The 18559-nt window shown below is 43.8% G+C and overlaps 2 protein-coding genes across 3 annotated transcripts in view; one reads left to right on the forward strand and one right to left on the reverse strand.

The window, feature by feature from the left end:
• Positions 1 to 18559, reverse strand: part of LOC126474280 (ice-structuring glycoprotein-like) — a 43229-nt gene that overhangs the window by 17890 nt on the left and 6780 nt on the right. The gene's annotated exons all lie outside the window — the stretch shown is intronic.
• Positions 1 to 18559, forward strand: part of LOC126473915 (cuticle protein 16.5-like) — a 319612-nt gene that overhangs the window by 9953 nt on the left and 291100 nt on the right. The window lies entirely within an intron of this gene.

An 18559-nucleotide genomic window follows, 5' to 3' on the forward strand; every position in this document is an offset into this window, starting at 1 on the left:
GTCTCCATCCCCGCATACTTCCGCCCGCTTGATAGAATTTTAAACGAGACTCGACCGACCAGGCCACATGTTTCCAGTAATCGACAGACCATTGTTGATGGGCACAGGTGAGGCTAAAACTTTGTGTCGTGCAGTCATCAAGGGTACATGTGTGGGCCTTCGGATCCGAAAGCCAATATTGATGATGTTTCGTTGAATAGTTGGCACGCTTCCTTCATGTTGAACGATTCTCTTCAGTTGTTGTTGGTTCCGTTCTTGCAGGATCTTTTCCCGGCCGCAGCGATGTCGGACATTTGATGTTTTAACGGATTCCTGATGTTCAAGGCACACTCGCGAAATGGTTGTACGCGAAAATCCCCACCTCATCGCTACCTCGGAGATGCTGTGTCTCATCGCTCGTGCAATGACTAAAACACCACTGTCAAACTCACTTAAATCTTGGTGACCTGCCATTGTAGCTGCAGTAACCATCTAACGACTACGCCAGACACTTGTTGTCTTACATAGGCGTTGCCGACCGTGGCGTCGTTTTCTGCCTGTTTACAAATCTTTATATTTCAATACGCATGCCTATGCCAAGTTATTTGGAAAATGAGTCGATCTTTTTGCTGGCAGTTTCCCACGGCTGCTATAACCGGGTAGCAGTATCCATCGTTCCAGCGTCACACCATGTTGTAGCGTCGTGCGTCAGCTACTATATATACGCTCAACTGAGGTGTGATACAAGAGAATATAGATTTGGGTCGAAGACCCAATAATGTTACAGTGTTATGTACCAAATTCGCAGTGTGGCACCATCCATGTTTTTTCCTGTACAAGCGTTCCTCGCTACACTTTAGAGGCTTTTTCTGTGTCGTGTTACTTACTTGTATATTCTGGCACAAATATTACCTTCTATTTTTTGTAGTAGTCGTAAATTATACATGTAGTGACTAGATTCGTGATTAATTGCCTTCCACTAAGACTGTTCCATACAACTCGAGAAGGAAAGAAAATATTCTCATTATAACTAAAGCCTAGCTTTCTTATCCACACTCTAACTCAAACTAAGGTGATAATATAGTGACAGGACGACCATCCGACAACAGAAATGGACGTAGTTGCTCCACAATGAGCAAACATTCTCTCCACTCGTGATCTCTACAAACCGAACACCACTATACAAAACATAAATAAATTTCGTTGTTAGTAGAGCCCCGTTTCTATGTAGCAGCAAATTAAGAAATGCGCACATAAATATGTAACCAAAAATGGTGAAATACGCAAATAATACGTAATGATGCAATTATACGTTAAATCCAAAATTATTTTATTGCTTGAAAACGTAAGTTCATAGGCAGGCTAGCCAAATATCACAGTTAGTTGGAGCTCCTATTCAAGCAAAATCGCTCTGAGCACTATGGGACTTAAAATCGGAGGTCATCAGTCTGCTAGAACTTACAACTACTTAAACCTAACTAACCTAAGGACATCACACACATCCATGCCCGAGACAGGATTCGAACCTGAGACCGTAGCGGTCGCGCGGTTCCAGACTGTAGCGCCTAGAACCGCTCGTCCACTCTGGCCGGCTGTATTCAAGCATCTGGGTCGCACTGGAACGGGATGCTTCATTGATTATAACACTCGTTTCTAAATGTTCTTTTGCCTTGCACAGTCTTCTGTCTGACAATGTTTTGATAAATGCGGAAAGACCGCACAACTTCGCAAAAAGTCAACGGTGCGTATTTATGCAGAGTAATTGTCTTAAAAATAATATTCTCAGGGGATTCTACAATTTCACCATTAAATAAGCGGAACAAAAAACAGGATATGAGTGTTGTGACTTGGCAAGACAGCCAAGTCACAATGAGAGGAAGCCGAAAGGCACGCGCTTAAGCTCACACAGGCTGGCGTGAGGTCTGGAACAGTTAAGGGAATTTTTAGTAGCAAATAAAGTACGTAGTTGATGTAATACTTAACTTTAATCCACAATTGTAGAACATCTCTCTTGACGGTACATGTTATAACCACAATATAAAATAATATCAAATGCTATGACGCCTTGCTAGGTCGTAGCAAATGACGTAGCTGAAGGCTATGCTATCGTCTCGGCAAATGAGAGCGTAGTTGTCAGTGATCCATCTCTGGCTAAGTCGGCTGTACAACTGGGGCGAGTGCTAGTAAGTCTCTCTAGACCTGCCGTGTGGTGGCGCTCGGTTTGCTATCACTGACAGTGGCGACACGCGGGTCCGACGTATACTAATGGACCGCGGCCGATTTAAAGGCTACCACCTAGCAAGTGTGGTGTCTGGCTGTGACACCACAATGAGTATGCAAGCTTTATATTCAGCATAGAGTGCTGTTTCTTGGAAACTTCACCACCCACTTCACCTACAACAACACTGACCTTCCCAACTGTATCATCCATTATTCTCATGGATTCTTGCACAGGCATACTTGAAGCCTTCAGTTTCTTAGTGGAGTAGGAAAGCCAGCTGAAGTGACTTGCGGCGTATGAAACTGAACTGACCACTTTACAGCTGTTAAATGCTGACAAGGATTCACTCGCACGCACTGTAGGATCGGAAGAAAAGTCTTCCATCACAGACTTCACAGCGCTTACTGTAGAATATCACAGCTCCAGTCCATGTTGCCCATTTTGTTACCACTGGCTCTCGAAGCAGAGGTTGGTCGCATAGCCTCAGCTTGTAGTATTGTACACGTTAAGGGCAATTCAAGAAAACCTTTTTCGTTGCTGGTATCAGTGTACTTATTTCTGGGAACCGATGTCTGTCTCTGGCACTCGCTGCGGTCCATGAGCTGTACGTGTAACAAGCACTAATTGGACGAAATACCATAAGCAATTTCGCCACTTTTAACATGTGTAGAGCTCCACCTGTGTATTAATACATCAATAGGATCCTCTCTTCTTGTGCGCCATCTGGCTATAGTATCTTAAATCTATCATTAATGAATCAAGCTGTTCATTCTGACATGTTTGAAAGAACAGACACCATGTTTTGATCCAGCAGCCGTTTTGAAATACGACACAAGGGAATTATAGACATTGACTGCGAGCGGACATTAATTTTGAAAAGTTGAAAATTTGTGCTGGACTGTCCGAAAGAACAGACACCACATGTACATAATTACGGCGATGACGGCCAATGAATCCCTCAGTGCAGATTCACACCAACTCTTACGGGAACTGGCGAGATGCCGCAAGTAATGAGAATGATGGGCAAGGGGCACTATGTTAGCTGTGTGTGGCTAAGTTGCAAATTTAGGCCTGACGGGAGGCGTACTAGGATAGTCCACGTAATCGTAATGACTATTGTGGCCGCATGGCTTAGCCATTGGAAACCGGGAGCGACGACGATATATTACGGCCCCCTAACTCTGCTTAACGCGGACTATGAAATGTTTGCACGACTCCTGGCGACATGTTGCAGCAAGACTCTCCATTGCAGTCTGTCCCCAGAACAGATATCTCCGGGTGGGTCAGTTAATATACAAATGATCACAGAGGTATGTCGCGATTTCGTCGCACTGGCAGCGGTTTGCAGACTCCATACTGCGACGGTTGCTATTGATTTTGGCAACGCATTCGATAAAGTGGGGCATTACTTTCTACTCTCCATAACACACCGAGTGGGTTTTCCCCCCTCCCCCCCCCCCATTTATTGCTGTCATCCGGCGCCCGGCAGGTCAATGGCCATGTGGCGGGACCAGTGACCACACGCCGCACCACAAGGCGAAGTTGCCCACTTTCAACACTTCTTTATGCCATAAACCTGGAGCCACTCGACGAGAGCTTGACGGCCCACCTTTCTGGTCTCACTTTGCGGCAGCACACTTTTCGTTGTCATGGGAATGCGAACGACCTCCTCCTCTTTGTCCGGTCGCGCACCGAACACAGATTGTAGTCGATTTGGTATCAACGTATGGAACTGCAGCGGACAGTACCACGAATGTGGCTAAATCTTCGGCGATGTCCATTGGACTCGGCTTCTCTTCCTTGCGTACAGAATTTAGAGTATCTTGGTATCATTTTCACCTCCACCGTGCGTCACTCCGCTGCCATCAATTTTCGGCGTACTCTCCAAATTATCCGCACTGCAGTGCGACAAAATCTCCTTCGGCGACAACGTATCGAATACCTCCATCAGCATGTGGCCTCCAAGATGGTCCACACTTCATAGGTACTCCCAATGCCAACAGCTATTGCGCTCAGCTTCCAGAGCGTGATCCGATATTTTCTTACGGTTGGTATGCTCTTTAAACACTCACTCACCCCCTGCAAGTGGGGAGGCCTAGGCGGGCCATATCAATGTGCGATTCTGAGGGGCGTCTTTGTACATGACCACCATGCACAGGCCGGCCACTGTGGCCGAGCGGTTCTAGGCGCTTCAGTCTGGAAACCCGCGGCGCTACGGTCGCAGGTTCGAATCCTGCCTCAGGCATGGATGTGTGTGATGTCCTTTGGTTAGTTAGGTTTAAGTAGTTCTAAGTTCTAGGGGACTGATGACCTCAGATGTTAAGTCCCATAGTGCTCAGAGCCATTTGAACCAACCATTTTTTGTGACCGTAGCGGTCGCGTGGTTCCAGACTGTAGCACCTAGAACCGCTCGGCCACCCCGGCCGGCAGGGACTGATGACCTCAGAAGTTAAGTCCCATAGTGCTCAGAGCCATTTGAACCATTTTTTGACGCAGTCGTATTGTCCGACCCTGTAGGTCAAGGGATGGACGATCACTTGCCTGTATACTGGTGGCGATAAATCACACTTTGGCTTCCGGCGGTACCTACAAACCGCCCACAGTGAAAACGAGCACCGACCGCGCTATCAAACCTTCTTCGCCAATTATCATCGCGCTATCTTTACATCAACCCCGCAGCCTTACCTTGCTGACGTCTGAGACTCCCCGCGCTACATTTATATATAAAACAGTGGTCAAAGCATCTGCCTAATAAGCATGATGCCCGGATTCCAATCCAGGTCCGCCACAAATGTTCAACTTCCCCACAAATCTGCATCAACGTCCACTTGCAGCTAATGTCTGTAATTCCCTTGTGTCTTAATCTAGATTGTTGAACTGTTTCGAGTCTCCAGAGGTTTACATTAACTTAACTAGGAGTTAGACACACCCTTAGAGTCCAACTGGCCCGCACTTAGATTAGGGATGAAACAGCACACAGCATCCGTCTTATCTCTAGAAATCCATATAGATGATTCTCCAACGTCAGCCCTGATTTTTCTTAATATATCAACACAGAAGAACCACGTCATTCTTTTTGAGAATTGGCTCGTCGGGAATGTTGCAGGTGCAGTTTTTATATAAGAAATGTTTAATTTCAGGTGCGTGAAGTTTGTTCTATGCTGCGTTTCCTGCAACCAATGCAAAACACAGTTCTTGATAAAATTCACTATTAGATGATGTAGGCAGTGTGGTCGAGAACTATTTTACCAATAGCACTCAAAGCACTTGCAATAGAAATACATTCTTTCAGATTTGAAGACAATGAAGACGCAATCGGAGCAGTGACTGACTTAAATGCAACTGACTGTTACACATTGTGAAGCGTTTGAGAACAAGAAAGGAAAGCGTTTAATACCAGTCTTTGTTGTTCACACTGAACATGTACAGATTAGCTTTAAGTCTAACGGGACTGACGACAGTATGAGACGCACAATGTTGTTGTTGTTGTTGTTGTGATCTTCAGTCCTGAGACTGGTTTGATGCAGCTCTCCATGCTACTCTATCCTGTGCAAGCTTCTTCATCTCCCAGTACCTACTGCAACCTACATCCTTCTGAATCTGCTTAGTGTATTCATCTCTTGGTCTCCCTCTACGATTTTTACACTCCACGCTGCCCTCCAATGCTAAATTTGTGATCCCTTGATGCCTCAAAACATGTCCTACCAACCGATCCCTTCTTCTAGTCAAGTTGTGCCACAAACTTCTCTTCTCCCCAATCCTATTCAATACCTCCTCATTAGTTACGTGATCTACCCACCTTATCTTCAGCACTCTTCTGTAGCACCACATTTCGAAAGCTTCTATTCTCTTCTTGTCAAAACTATTTATCGTCCATTTTTCACTTCCATACATGGCTACACTCCATACTAACACTTTCAGAAACGACTTCCTGACACTTAAATCTATACTCGATGTTAACAAATTTCTCTTCTTCAGAAACGATTTCCTTACCATTGCCAGTCTACATTTTATATCCTCTCTACTTCGACCATCATCAGTTATTCTACTCCATAAATAGCAAAACTCCTTTACTACTTTAAGTGTCTCATTTCCTAATCTAATCCCCTCAGCATCACCCAATTTAATTTGACTACATTCCATTATCCTCGTTTTGCTTTTGTTGATGTTCATCTTATATCCTCCTTTCAAGACACTGTCCATTCCGTTCAACTGCTCTTCCAAGTCCTTTGCTGTCTCTGACAGAATTACAATGTCATCGGCGAACCTCAAAGTTTTTACTTCTTCTCCATGAATTTTAATACCTACTCCGAAATTTTCTTTTGTTTCCTTTACTGCTTGCTCAATATTCAGATTGAATAGCATCGGGGAGAGGCTACAACCCTGTCTCACTCCTTTCCCAACCACTGCTTCCCTTTCTTGCCCCTCGACTCTTATAACTGCCATCTGGTTTCGGTACAAATTGTAAATAGCCTTTCGCTCCTTGTATTTTACCCCTGCCACCTTCAGAATTTGAAAGAGAGTATTCCAGTTAACGTTGTCAAAAGCTTTCTCTAAGTCTACAAATGCTAGAAACGTAGGTTTGCCTTTTCTTAATCTTTCTTCTAAGATAAGTCGTAAGGTTAGTATTGCCTCACGTGTTCCAACATATCTACGGAATCCAAACTGATCTTCCCCGAGGTCCGCTTCTACCAGTTTTTCCATTCGTCTGTAAAGAATTCGCGTTAGTATTTTGCAGCTGTGACTTATTAAACTCATAGTTCGGTAATTTTCACATGTGTCAACACCTGCTTTCTTTGGGATTGGAATTATCATATTCTTCTTGAAGTCTGTGGGTATTTCGCCTGTCTCATACATCTTGCTCACCAGATGGTAGAGTTTTGTCATGACTGGCTCTCCCAAGGCTAGTTCTAATGGAATGTTGTCTACTCCCGGGGCCTTGTTTCGATTCAGGTCTTTCAGTGCTCTGTCAAACTCTTCACGCAGTATCTTATCTCCCATTTCATCTTCATCTACATCCTGTTCCATTTCTATAATATTGTCCTCAAGTACATCGCCCTTGTGTAAACCCTCTATATACTCCTTCCACCTTTCTGCCTTCCCTTCTTTGCTTAGAACTGGGTTGCCATCTGAGCTCTTGATATTCATACAAGTGGTTCTCTTCTCTCCAAAGGTCTCTTTAATTTTCCTGTAGGCAGTATCTATCTTACCCCTAGTGAGACAAGCCTCTACATCCTTACATTTGTCCTCTAGCCATCCCTGCTTAGCCATTTTGCACTTCCTGTCGATCTCATTTTTGAGACGTTTGTATTCCTTTTTGCCTGCTTCATTTACTGCATTTTTATATTTTCTCCTTTCATCAATTAAATTCAATATTTCTTCTGTTACCCAAGGATTTCTATTAGCCCTCATCTTTTTACCTACTTGATACTCTGCTGCCTTCACTACTTCATCCCTCAGAGCTACCCATTCTTCTTCTACTGTATTTCTTTCCCCCATTCCTGTCAATTGTTCCCTTATTCTGTCCCTGAAACTCTCTACAACCTCTGGTTCTTTCAGTTTATCCAGGTCCCATCTCCTTAAATTCCCACCTTTTTGCAGTTTCTTCAGTTTCAATCTGCAGTTCATAACCAATAGATTGTGGTCAGAATCCACATCTGCCCCTGGAAATGTCTTACAATTTAAAACCTGGTTCCTAAATCTCTGTCTTACCATTATAGAATCTATCTGATACCTTTTAGTATCTCCAGGATTCTTCCATCTATACAACCTTCTTTCACGATTCTTAAACCAAGTGTTAGCTATGATTAAGTTATGCTCTGTGCAAAATTCTACCAGGCGGCTTCCTCTTTCATTTCTTCCCCCCAATCCATATTCACGTACTATGTTTCCTTCTCTCCCTTTTCCCACTGACGATTTCCAGTCACCCATGACTATTAAATTTTCGTCTCTCTTCACTACCTGAATAATTTCTTTTATCTCGTCATACATTTCATCATTTTTTCATCATCTGCACAGCTAGTTGGCATATAAACTTGTACTACTGTAGTAGGCATGGGCTTTGTGTCTATCTTGGCCACAATAATGCGTTCACTATGCTGTTTGTAGTAGCTAACCCGCACTCAAATTTTTTTATTCATTATTAAACCTACTGCTGCATTACCCCTATTTGATTTTGTATTTATAACCCTGTATTCACCTGACCAAAAGTCTTGCTCCTCCTGCCACCGAACTTCACTAATTGCCACTATTATCTAACATTAACCTATCCGTAGAATGCCAGTTTTCTTTCTCCTGATACCGACGTCCTCTTGAGTAGTCCCCGCCCGGAGATCCGAATGTGGGACTATTTTACCTCCGGAATATTTTACCCAAGAGGACGCCATCATCATTTAATGATACAGTAAAGCTGCACAATGATAAAACTTAATTTTTCCTTTTTCGCTATGCAACTGAAATGTATGGATATAAGAAACCCTATAATATTTCCACAATAATATTAAATATGTAAAATGATGTAATCCGTATAGTGTGAAATGTGTACGAGGTCTGTTCAGAAAATTCCGTAACTTGCTCCACAAAATTTTTCTACGCTAACCTTTTACTTATTGTGCATGGTTTCCTTGGACATACTCTGCTTCACACTTGTTACACTGTTTCCAAGGCCGTTTCCACTCCTGGAAGCAATCTTGATACGCCTCTCGCTGGATCGTGCGAAGCGCCGTCTACGAATTTTCGTTTATCTCGTCTATCGTTGCAAGTTCTCATTTCTCAACGGAGTTTACAACTTTGGAAATAAAAGTCCGCAAGGACCAAGTCAAGTATGGAGAGTACGGAGGATGAGGCAGCACAGTGATTTCGTTGTGCAACAGTCACGCAGCAACAGGGATGAGTGTGTAGGTGCGTTATCGTGATGCAAGATGCATGTAATTGTTTCGCCTAATTTCAGGTCGTTTCCTTCTCACATTTTCTCGCAGACGTCGCAACAAGTCCCGATAGTACCATCGATTAACAGTTTGTCTCCGTGGCATGAATTTATCATGAACTAATCCTTCAAAGTCAAAGAAAAATATCAGAATGTCTTTGACATTTAACCTGACCTGACGAGCTTTTTTCGTCTTGGAGAATGTTTCCCTACCCTTTGTGGAAACTGAACCTTGGTCATAACATCATAACCGTAGATCCACGTTATGATTCTTTTAAGGAACATCTCGCTCTCATTTGTGTGGTCCAAATCTCATCACGGACTGCGAGGTGAGGGTCTTTTTGGTCTTGACTCATGAGCTGTGGGACGAATTTGGCGCCATCATGATGCATTCCAAGACGCTGTGTCAGATTTCGTGACACGATCCATCTGAAATGTTGCATTCTTCTGCAGTCTCTCGGGCAGTCAACCTTCGATTGGCGCGCGTCTTCCTGATATGAGAGTCGTCAGTAAACGTCGAAGGGCGAGGTTCAACTTTAAATTCCGTCCGGCAATTTTTAAACCATGTCAACCACTTGTAACACCGATTACGGCTTAAGCACACATCACCGTAGGCTTCCTGCATCATTTGATATGTCTCTGTAAAGCTTTTCTTGAATTTCACGCAAAATTTTATGCCTACGCGTTGATCCTCTAACTCGGCCATCTCGAAATTCGCAAATTGTGTCTCAAGGTTCTTCTCTGTACAGTACTGAACAATAAGTAACAGACATACAGCAATGAAACTTCCGTCAGTTAGACACTAAGCACAGGCGTGTGCAGGGATAACAACTGCATTTCGCTCCAACACACCATTGGCGCGAAATAACGAATGTTACTCAATTTTTTGAACAGATTTCGTACACTACTGCCCATTAAAATTGCTACACCACGAAGATGACGTGCTACAAACGCGAAATTTAACAGACAGGAAGAAAATGCGGTGATATGTAAATGATTAGCCTTTCAGAGCATTCACACAAGGTTGGCGCCGGTGTTGACACCTACACCGCGCTCACATGAGAAAAGGTTCCAACCGATTTCTCATACACAAACAGCAGTTGACCGGCGTTGCCTGGTGTTACGTTGTTGTGATGCCTCGTGTAAGGAGGAGAAATGCGAACCATCATGTTTCCGACTTTGATAAAGGTCGGATTCTGTCCTATCGCGATTGTGGTTTATCGTATCGCGACATTGCTGGTCGCGTTGGTCGAGATCCAATGACTGTTAGAAGAATATGGAATCGGTGGGTTCAGGAGGGTAATACGGAACGCCGTACTTGATCCCAAAGGCCTCGTATCACTAGCAGTCGAGATGACAGGCATCTTATCCGCATAGCTGTAACGGATCGTGCAGCCACGTCTCGATCCCTGAGTCAACAGATGGGGACGTTTGCAAGACAACAACCATCTGCATGAACAGTTCGACGACGTTTGCAGCAGCATGGACTATCAGCTCGGAGACCATGGCTGCGGTTACCCTTGACGCTGCATCACAGACAAGAACGCCTCCGACGGTGTACTCAACGACGAACCTGGGTGCACGAATGGCAAAACGTCATTTTTTCGGATGAATCCAGGTTCTGTTTACAGCATCATGATGGTCGCATCCGTGTTTGGCGACATCGCGATGAACGCACATTGGTAGTGTGAATTGGTTATCGCCATACTGGCGTATCACCTGGCGTGATGGTATGGGGCGCCATTGGTTACACGTCTCGGTCACCTCTTGTTCGCATTGACGGCACTTTGAACAGTGGACGTTACATTTCAGATGTGTTACGACCCGTGGCTCTACCCTTCATTCGAGCCCTGCGAAACTTTACAATTTAGCAGAATAATACACGGCCGCATGTTGCAGGTCGTTACGGGCCTTTCTGGATACAGAAACTGTTCGACTGCTACCCTGACCAGCACATTCTCCAGATCTCTCTCCAATTGAAAACGTCTGGTCAACGGTGGCCGAGCAACTGGCTCTTCACAATACGCCAGTCACTACTCTTGATGAACTGTGGTATCGTGTTGAAGCAGCATGGGCAGCTGTACCTGTACACGCCATCCAAGCTCTGACTCAATGCCCGGGCGTATCAAGGCCGTTATTACAGCCAGAGGTGGTTGTTCTGGGTACTGATTTCTCAGGATCTATGCATCCAAATTGCGTGAAAATGTAATCACATGTCTGTTCTGGTATAATATATTTGTCCAATGAATGCCCGTTTATCATCTGCATTTCTTCTTGGTGTAGCAATTTTAATGGCCAGTAGTGTATTATGCCCCGAAATATGTACTAACATGTAATTAACAAGTGTCCTTTCAGTGTAATTCGCCGACATCTTAGTTTTTCTTGTTACTACGTGTAAAGGAACAGAATGCGTCATTACTTAAAATCTGGGCTCTAGTTATAGTGTTGGGATGTAGGTAGAAAAGACATTTGTGAGCGTGGAGGTTGGTGCTCTGTGAGTTCGCGCTTCCTCGAGCTGAAGTACGTGCGACTACTGCCGTGAACGGCCTGGCTGTGGGCGGGGTCACCAGGTGAGAGGAAGAGCAACAGCCGTGACCGTGGCCTCCACGCGGCCGCATGCGGGCTCTCCAGGCGAGGATGCGCCTCTGAGTCACCGCTGAACCCGCTCTGCTGGCTGACTTACGAGAACGCGACAGGTAAGGTGCCCAGCCGTCTGCCGACCTTACACTGTTCTGAAGGTCGCGGCAGCAAGGCCAAACAGATGCCTCTTTGCAGGTGCAGGAGAGCAGGGGTGAGGTGGCAAGGTAAATTTCAAATCTAATCCGTAAGTAATTCATTTGCACAGCTCATCGTCTCATATGGATGAATTACGAAATAAAAAATAGCAGCAAATGTGGAGCAGAATACGAGCTCTAGGTTTTTTGAGAGCGGATTGTCATTCAAATTCAACAAAGTATAGTGCATTCACTTCCTGGCACAGAACTATCGCAAAAGCGAAATTAAGTGTTACGTCATTATACCATTTCGTTGTTAGATTTAAGAGTGTGTGTAACATGAACAGGGCTTAATGTTCACTCTTCTTCAGTAATTTAAATATGTTTCACAAATAACACAAGTAAGGTCAAAGACATCCTCATTTCTGGTATTATATTTAGTATTCTGTTCAAATGGTTCAAATGGCTCTGAGCGATATGGGACTTAACACCTGAGATCATCAGTCCCTTACACTTAGAACTAGTTAAACCTAACTAACCTAAGGACATCACACACATCCACGCCCGAGGCAGGATTCGAACCTGCGACCGTAGCAGCAGCGCGGTTCCGGACTGAAGTGCCTGGAGCGGCTCGGCCACAGCGGCTGGTAATGGGTAGCACACCGGACTTGTATTCGGAAGGACTACGGTTTCAATCCACGTCCGACACCCACATTTAGGTTTTCCGTGACTTCCCTAAATCGTCCCAGGCACATTACATGCTGGTTCCTTTCAAACAGCACCACCAGTTTTCTGTCCTATTCGTGATAACAATTCGAGCTTGTGGTCCGTCTGTAATGATCTCGATGTCGAAGCGATGTTAAACCCTAATCTTCTTGTTACTTTCTTTGTCTATGGATAAGTATATCCTCGATGACGTATAGGGTCCTTCTTAAGAGGTTCTGAATCCGTCCTGGGATTCCCATTAGTCACCTCACATGAAAAATGCCGAAGTTGTTCTGTTGCAAAGGCACGATCGGTTTTCATCGATACAAGACTGCATTGCCTCTCAAATCACTTCGTAGATTGGACGTTAAACCCTAATTTGCCTTCATTCTTCCCATTTCTGTGTGACTGGAACCGTATTTTATTTCGTGTCTTGCGGTCTGAAAAGGCTCTACAATTCTATAAATGGCTGGATGTATCCTGACCATTCAAAAACAAATCATGTGTGGGTACTCTGTAAAGTGACTCGACATAACTTCGATAGAAATCGTGAAAAATGGTGTACGGGATATAGATTTAACTAACTTAAAAATATGTTGCATCACAAACTTTGTGTCTTTCTCAGATTTTAGTATTACTTTTTATCGGAATTATGTGAGTTATGTAGTATTTCGTTCGATTAGCGAATATTTTGGTTCTTGTGCTACCTGTGAACCTGAGATACTTAACTGACTGGTAAACGAAACTTGGGTGACATTTGATGTCATTCCAACACAAAAAATATTTGAACAGCTCTTGATTCTCGTGACGCAAGTGGCGCTTTATAAGTGGTATTACTTTTGTATACGTCATCGACTCGTGAGATGCAGCATTTCTTGATTTATTTTGCACGTATAACATGGAGGTCAGGTGGCCTCGATCGTAAATGTCAAGTGGTATCGAGCGGATTACGTCAACAAATCGAGTTGTTAAGAATGGAACGCTCTGCAAAAAAGCACATAGTAAACAGCAAGTGTGTTGCAAGAGTGTCATGCAGAGCATGCAGCATAAGCATGACCGTTCCATATCTTCAGTTGGCACTGTTTTACTGTTGCGTTGCAACGATTGTGCATATAGAAAATTGTTGTAGACCTGACTATGAATAAATATTTTTGTTGTATTACTCCATCAGAGGTGCCATGCTTTGAAGTTACTCACCTTTCAGTATTTTTACACGCCAAAAGACTTGAAATATATCCACACAACTAAATTAACGTTTACAAGCATTTTCCATCTACCTGGTTTTCGTAAAGAGCATAGCGCGAATACTATGCTAACTGAGGTAACACATTATCTAAAATACTCCACAGGTAACACTACAGCCACGATCTTTTTATTACTAGAGATTCCAGAAAAGTATTTGTTAAAGTCAAATATGACAATAAAATGAATGGAAACATAAATTCTCCCTAGAAGCGAGTTCTCGTAAGAATTCCTTAGTGTTCAATCTTAGAACTGCTAATTTTCTCAAGTCTCGATGAAGTCTCTTGGCTTTGTTCTCCTCCATGTACCATTTCTTTATCGATGACCTCCAGTTTAAATTACATGCCAATGCTGAGGATACCGATCGCACGTGTAAGTAAGGGCCAAAGTTCCCTGGATAGATAAATCCAGCTAAATATGAAGAAGTCTGACGTAATTTCAACCTCTGACGGTAACGCTTACTTTCTTATTGACAGCACCTCAGATCTGTATTAAAAACAAAGCGACAAATCTGGGTACAACTCAGGGCGAGCACCTCAGGTTTTTAGGAAACGATGCTGCAACGAGCAAGAAGACTTTCGCTTGTTGCTATGCCTTGGTAAAATTCCCATGTACTTTACCACCAGGTTTGAAACCTTGTGTAGCCATCACCGTTATTGTAGGGTATACCAACAAGGCATTCGAAGTGAAAACTCTAGAAGGTTAGAACTATTAATACTGGACTGCGTTACGTCTGGCAGATTCAACTGTTTGATCTCTTCAGTGTCTCATACGCTCACTAACGATTTTTTACAATCAGACTAGTTGCTTGATTACTATAAACTATGTGTAATTCACCAACTACATATTGTGCATGCCCCCAGTACCTCGCTAGATGTATCGAACACGTTTCATTTAGTTCTAATAAAAGACATGGCCCAGTTAGCATCCCATCTGTACACATCCACAAATAAAAAAAATTTGGAAAATCCTTAATTGCTGCTGTCCGCCCTTGCAATAAGGTACCCTGCAGTCTACGCAAAATCTAAGAGAATATTTCATTTAAGGAAAAAGTAATCCATGTGATTCCTCTCTCAAAAAATAAAGCAACGACCATTCCATTTTGTCCAAAAGGTAAGTAAATTCTCATTCCTTCCTGCAGCAGTTTCATTTCCTTTTGCAATCTCTCGGTCTATCACATTTTTGCTCCTATATTCAATACTTGCAGCCACCTTGTTGATCCATCAATTCCTCTTCCGACCCATGAAACTGAAATTGCAGTAGTTGATTTTATGACGAAACAGTTTTTACAGTCAAAGGCGACCACGATGTCATTTAAAGAATTTACCTGAGTGTGCGCCACAGCCACAAAAGATTAACCTCTTGTATCTGTTCCCGTTATTTTCATTCCCACCATGACCCTAGGTATAAAACTATCAACGTAAGCAATGTTTTGGTAGTTTTCTTCGTCTCAGTTGAACGTAGGGTTTACTTACTGATGTTGAATTTCCTGCAGCTGTAAATTCTTGCGTTATTACTGTTTTTGAACGTAATATGTGAGACAAAATAAAAACTCCATTGTAAATAGAAGGAATTTTAGGATTCAACGTACTATCGCAAATCAGGGCATTATAGGTACAAGCTCGGATTATCGGAGAATGAGAAATGACATCGGCCATGCCCTTTTACAAGAAACTGTAGAGCACTTCTTTAGGTAATTAAAGAAACCATCAAAAATTTACATCTGGATGGAGTATAAACTGCTGTCCTGAAAGCACGTGGAGTTTCTTACAACAGTGCCACTTCAGCCAGATTTGCACTGGACGGTAAGTAGCATATTAACGTACTGATGTACTGAGTATCTGGTTGCATGTGGTCTTAATCTTGTCAAGATAATGGAATAAAAGTACGGGTTACTGACAAGTACGAGTACCTCTCGGGTTTCAGAAGACACCTGCACGAAAACTACGAGTCATATCACTGGATAGAGCATCTCTCCAAACTTTTAACTCACATTAGAGGTGCTCAATGTGAACAGCGTTTGTGTTGCGGCAAACATCAATACGGGCGGGAAAGCAGATGCGTTCAGTTCGTTGCAGTCGTCGCTGGTATAACGACAGTATACCACTTTGGAAATCTGTTCACCTATCTTCGTCCAAGAACTATGATAATGCGCCGGCCGGTGTGGCCGTGCGGTTAAAGGCGCTTCAGTCTGGAACCGCGTGACCGCTACGGTCGCAGGTTCGAATCCTGCCTCGGGCATGGATGTGTGTGATGTCCTTAGGTTAGTTAGGTTTAATTAGTTCTAAGTTCTAGGCGACTGATGACCTCAAAAGTTGAGTCGCATAGTGCTCAGAGCCATTTGAACCATTTGAACTATGATAATGCGACTGTATAGATTGGGTGATTTGTCTGCACGTTTTGACTCGCCCGCCCCCAAGTGGAACTACGCCATGACGTACACTACGGATCGAAATTTGGAGAGATGTTCTGTCCACTGGTATGATTCATTTTTATGGCTTGTAGTTATCGCGCAGTTGTCCTCTGATATCTACATGTACATGTATACTTTGCAAATCACATTTAAGTGCCTGCCAGAGGGTTCATCGAACAACCTTCACAGTTCGCTATTATTCCAATCTCGCATAGTGCGAGGAAAGAATGAACACCTCTATCTTTCCGTACGAGCTCTGATTACCCGTATTTTATCGTGGTGATCGTTCCTCCCTATGTAGGTCGGTGTCAACAACATATTTTCGCATTTGGAGGAGAAAGTTGGTGATTGGAATTTCGTGAGAAGATTCTTTCGCAACGAAAAACGCCTTTCTTTTAACGATTTCCAGCCCAAATCCTCTATCATTTCTGTGACACTCTCTCCCATATTTCGCGTTAATACTAAACGTGCTGCCTTTCTTTGAACTTTTTCGATGTACTCGTTAGTCCCATCTGGTAAGGATCCCACACCGCGCAGCAGTATTCTAAAAGAGGACGGACAAGCGTTGTGTAGGCAGTCTCTTTAGTAGGTCTGTAACATTTTCTAAGTAGTGGTAGTAGTGGTAAAAGGTTTTTTGGGCACACGACAGCAAGGTCTTCAGCACCCGCTCAGTAACATAGTGAGACGGCTGTCAAGAAAGGACTCAGAACAGTAAGAGAAAACAGAAAATAAAACACAGGTAACAAGCTTTGAAAAATGTATGCCTACCCACACCGAAGCGTGGGATGAAGCACGTCGTTAGCAGTAAAACATGGACAACACAGGAAGAAAGTGATAGAGGGAGTTAAAACAATTTAGCAGATGGAAGTGGCTGGCTGACCGCATGGAAAAATCAGCCACTCTGCAGTACACTAAAACCTCCAGCCTTAAAGTTTAGGCCAGAGTCCAGACACATCAGAAAACTTTAAAACCCTAGACACACACGTCTCATCGTTTGCTAATACACAAGGCAGGTACCCATCAACTTGTGCTTCTGCCCTTGCATCACAGTATAAAATGCAGTCTGTTAAAATGTGCCGGACAAAGATGTACACACCACAAGCATCACAAAACAGAGGATCCTCCCGCCGTAATAAAAAGCTATGTGACAGTGCCCGATCCGAAGACGGAGGGTCACTTCTTCCTGCCTGAGCAACCGGCAGGAGGAACGCCACGGCCGAGTTGTTGACTTGACCAACCGCAATTTATTGGCCGTCACCGCCAGCCATTCGTCCTCCCACAACTCCATGCACTTCCTGTGGAGTTGCAGAGATGACAGACTGCAAGGGGATAGGACACTGGACCACATCCTGCTCTCTGCAGGCCTCCTTGGCAGCCCGATCGGCCTGTTCATTGCCCCGTATTCCGACATGACCAGGCACCCAGCAGAAGGACACCTCCTTACCCCGCCGTTGGAGCAAGTACAGTTGGTCATATAGGGTGTTACAAAAAGGTACGGCCAAACTTTCAGGAAACATTCCTCACACACAAAGAAAGAAACTATGTCATGTGGACATGTGTCCGGAAACGCTTACTTTCCATGTTAGAGCTCATTTTATTACTTCTCTTCAAATCACATTAATCATGGAATGGAAACACACAGCAACAGAGCGTACCAGCGTGACTTCAAACACTTTGTTACAGGAAATGTTCAAAATGTCCTCCGTTAGCGAGGATACATGCATCCACCCTCCGTCGCATGGAATCCCTGATGCGCTGATGCAGCCCTGGAGAATGGCGTATTGTATCACAGCCGTCCACAATACGAGCACCAAGAGTCTCTACATTTGGTACGGGGTTGCGTAGACAAGAGCTTTCAAATGCCCCCATAAATGAAAGCCAAGAGGGTTGAGGTCAGGAGAGCGTGGAGGCCATCGAATTGGTCCGCCTCAACCAATCCATCGGACACCGAATCTGTTGTTGAGAAGCGTACGAACACTTCGACTGAAATGTGCAGGAGCTTCATAGTGCATGCACTGTAGAGCAATGAGTCGCATGTCAACACAAGCACCGAAGACAACAATATCTTCCTTCAATTGGGCCAACTGGCAGTGAATCGAAGAAGTACAGTTGAAACGTCCCCTTAGAACAATTGTATATGACTGTGCTTAAACTGACACAATATTTTTAGCGCAACGGAATCTGACTTTCAATAATCCCTACAAAAGAATGGCCCTGACTAACATTAACCTATACCTTTCACAAAGCACTTACCTCACAAAAATCTTCGTTACTCGAACTACTGCAATTCAGCGAGCGCCACTACTGCCAGCTAAATAAAAGATTCAAACTACGGAAGGCACTAACTACTGATAGGCATG

The sequence above is a fragment of the Schistocerca serialis genome, chromosome 4 (genome assembly GCF_023864345.2).
Source record: "Schistocerca serialis cubense isolate TAMUIC-IGC-003099 chromosome 4, iqSchSeri2.2, whole genome shotgun sequence".
Lineage (NCBI taxonomy): Eukaryota > Metazoa > Arthropoda > Insecta > Orthoptera > Acrididae > Schistocerca > Schistocerca serialis.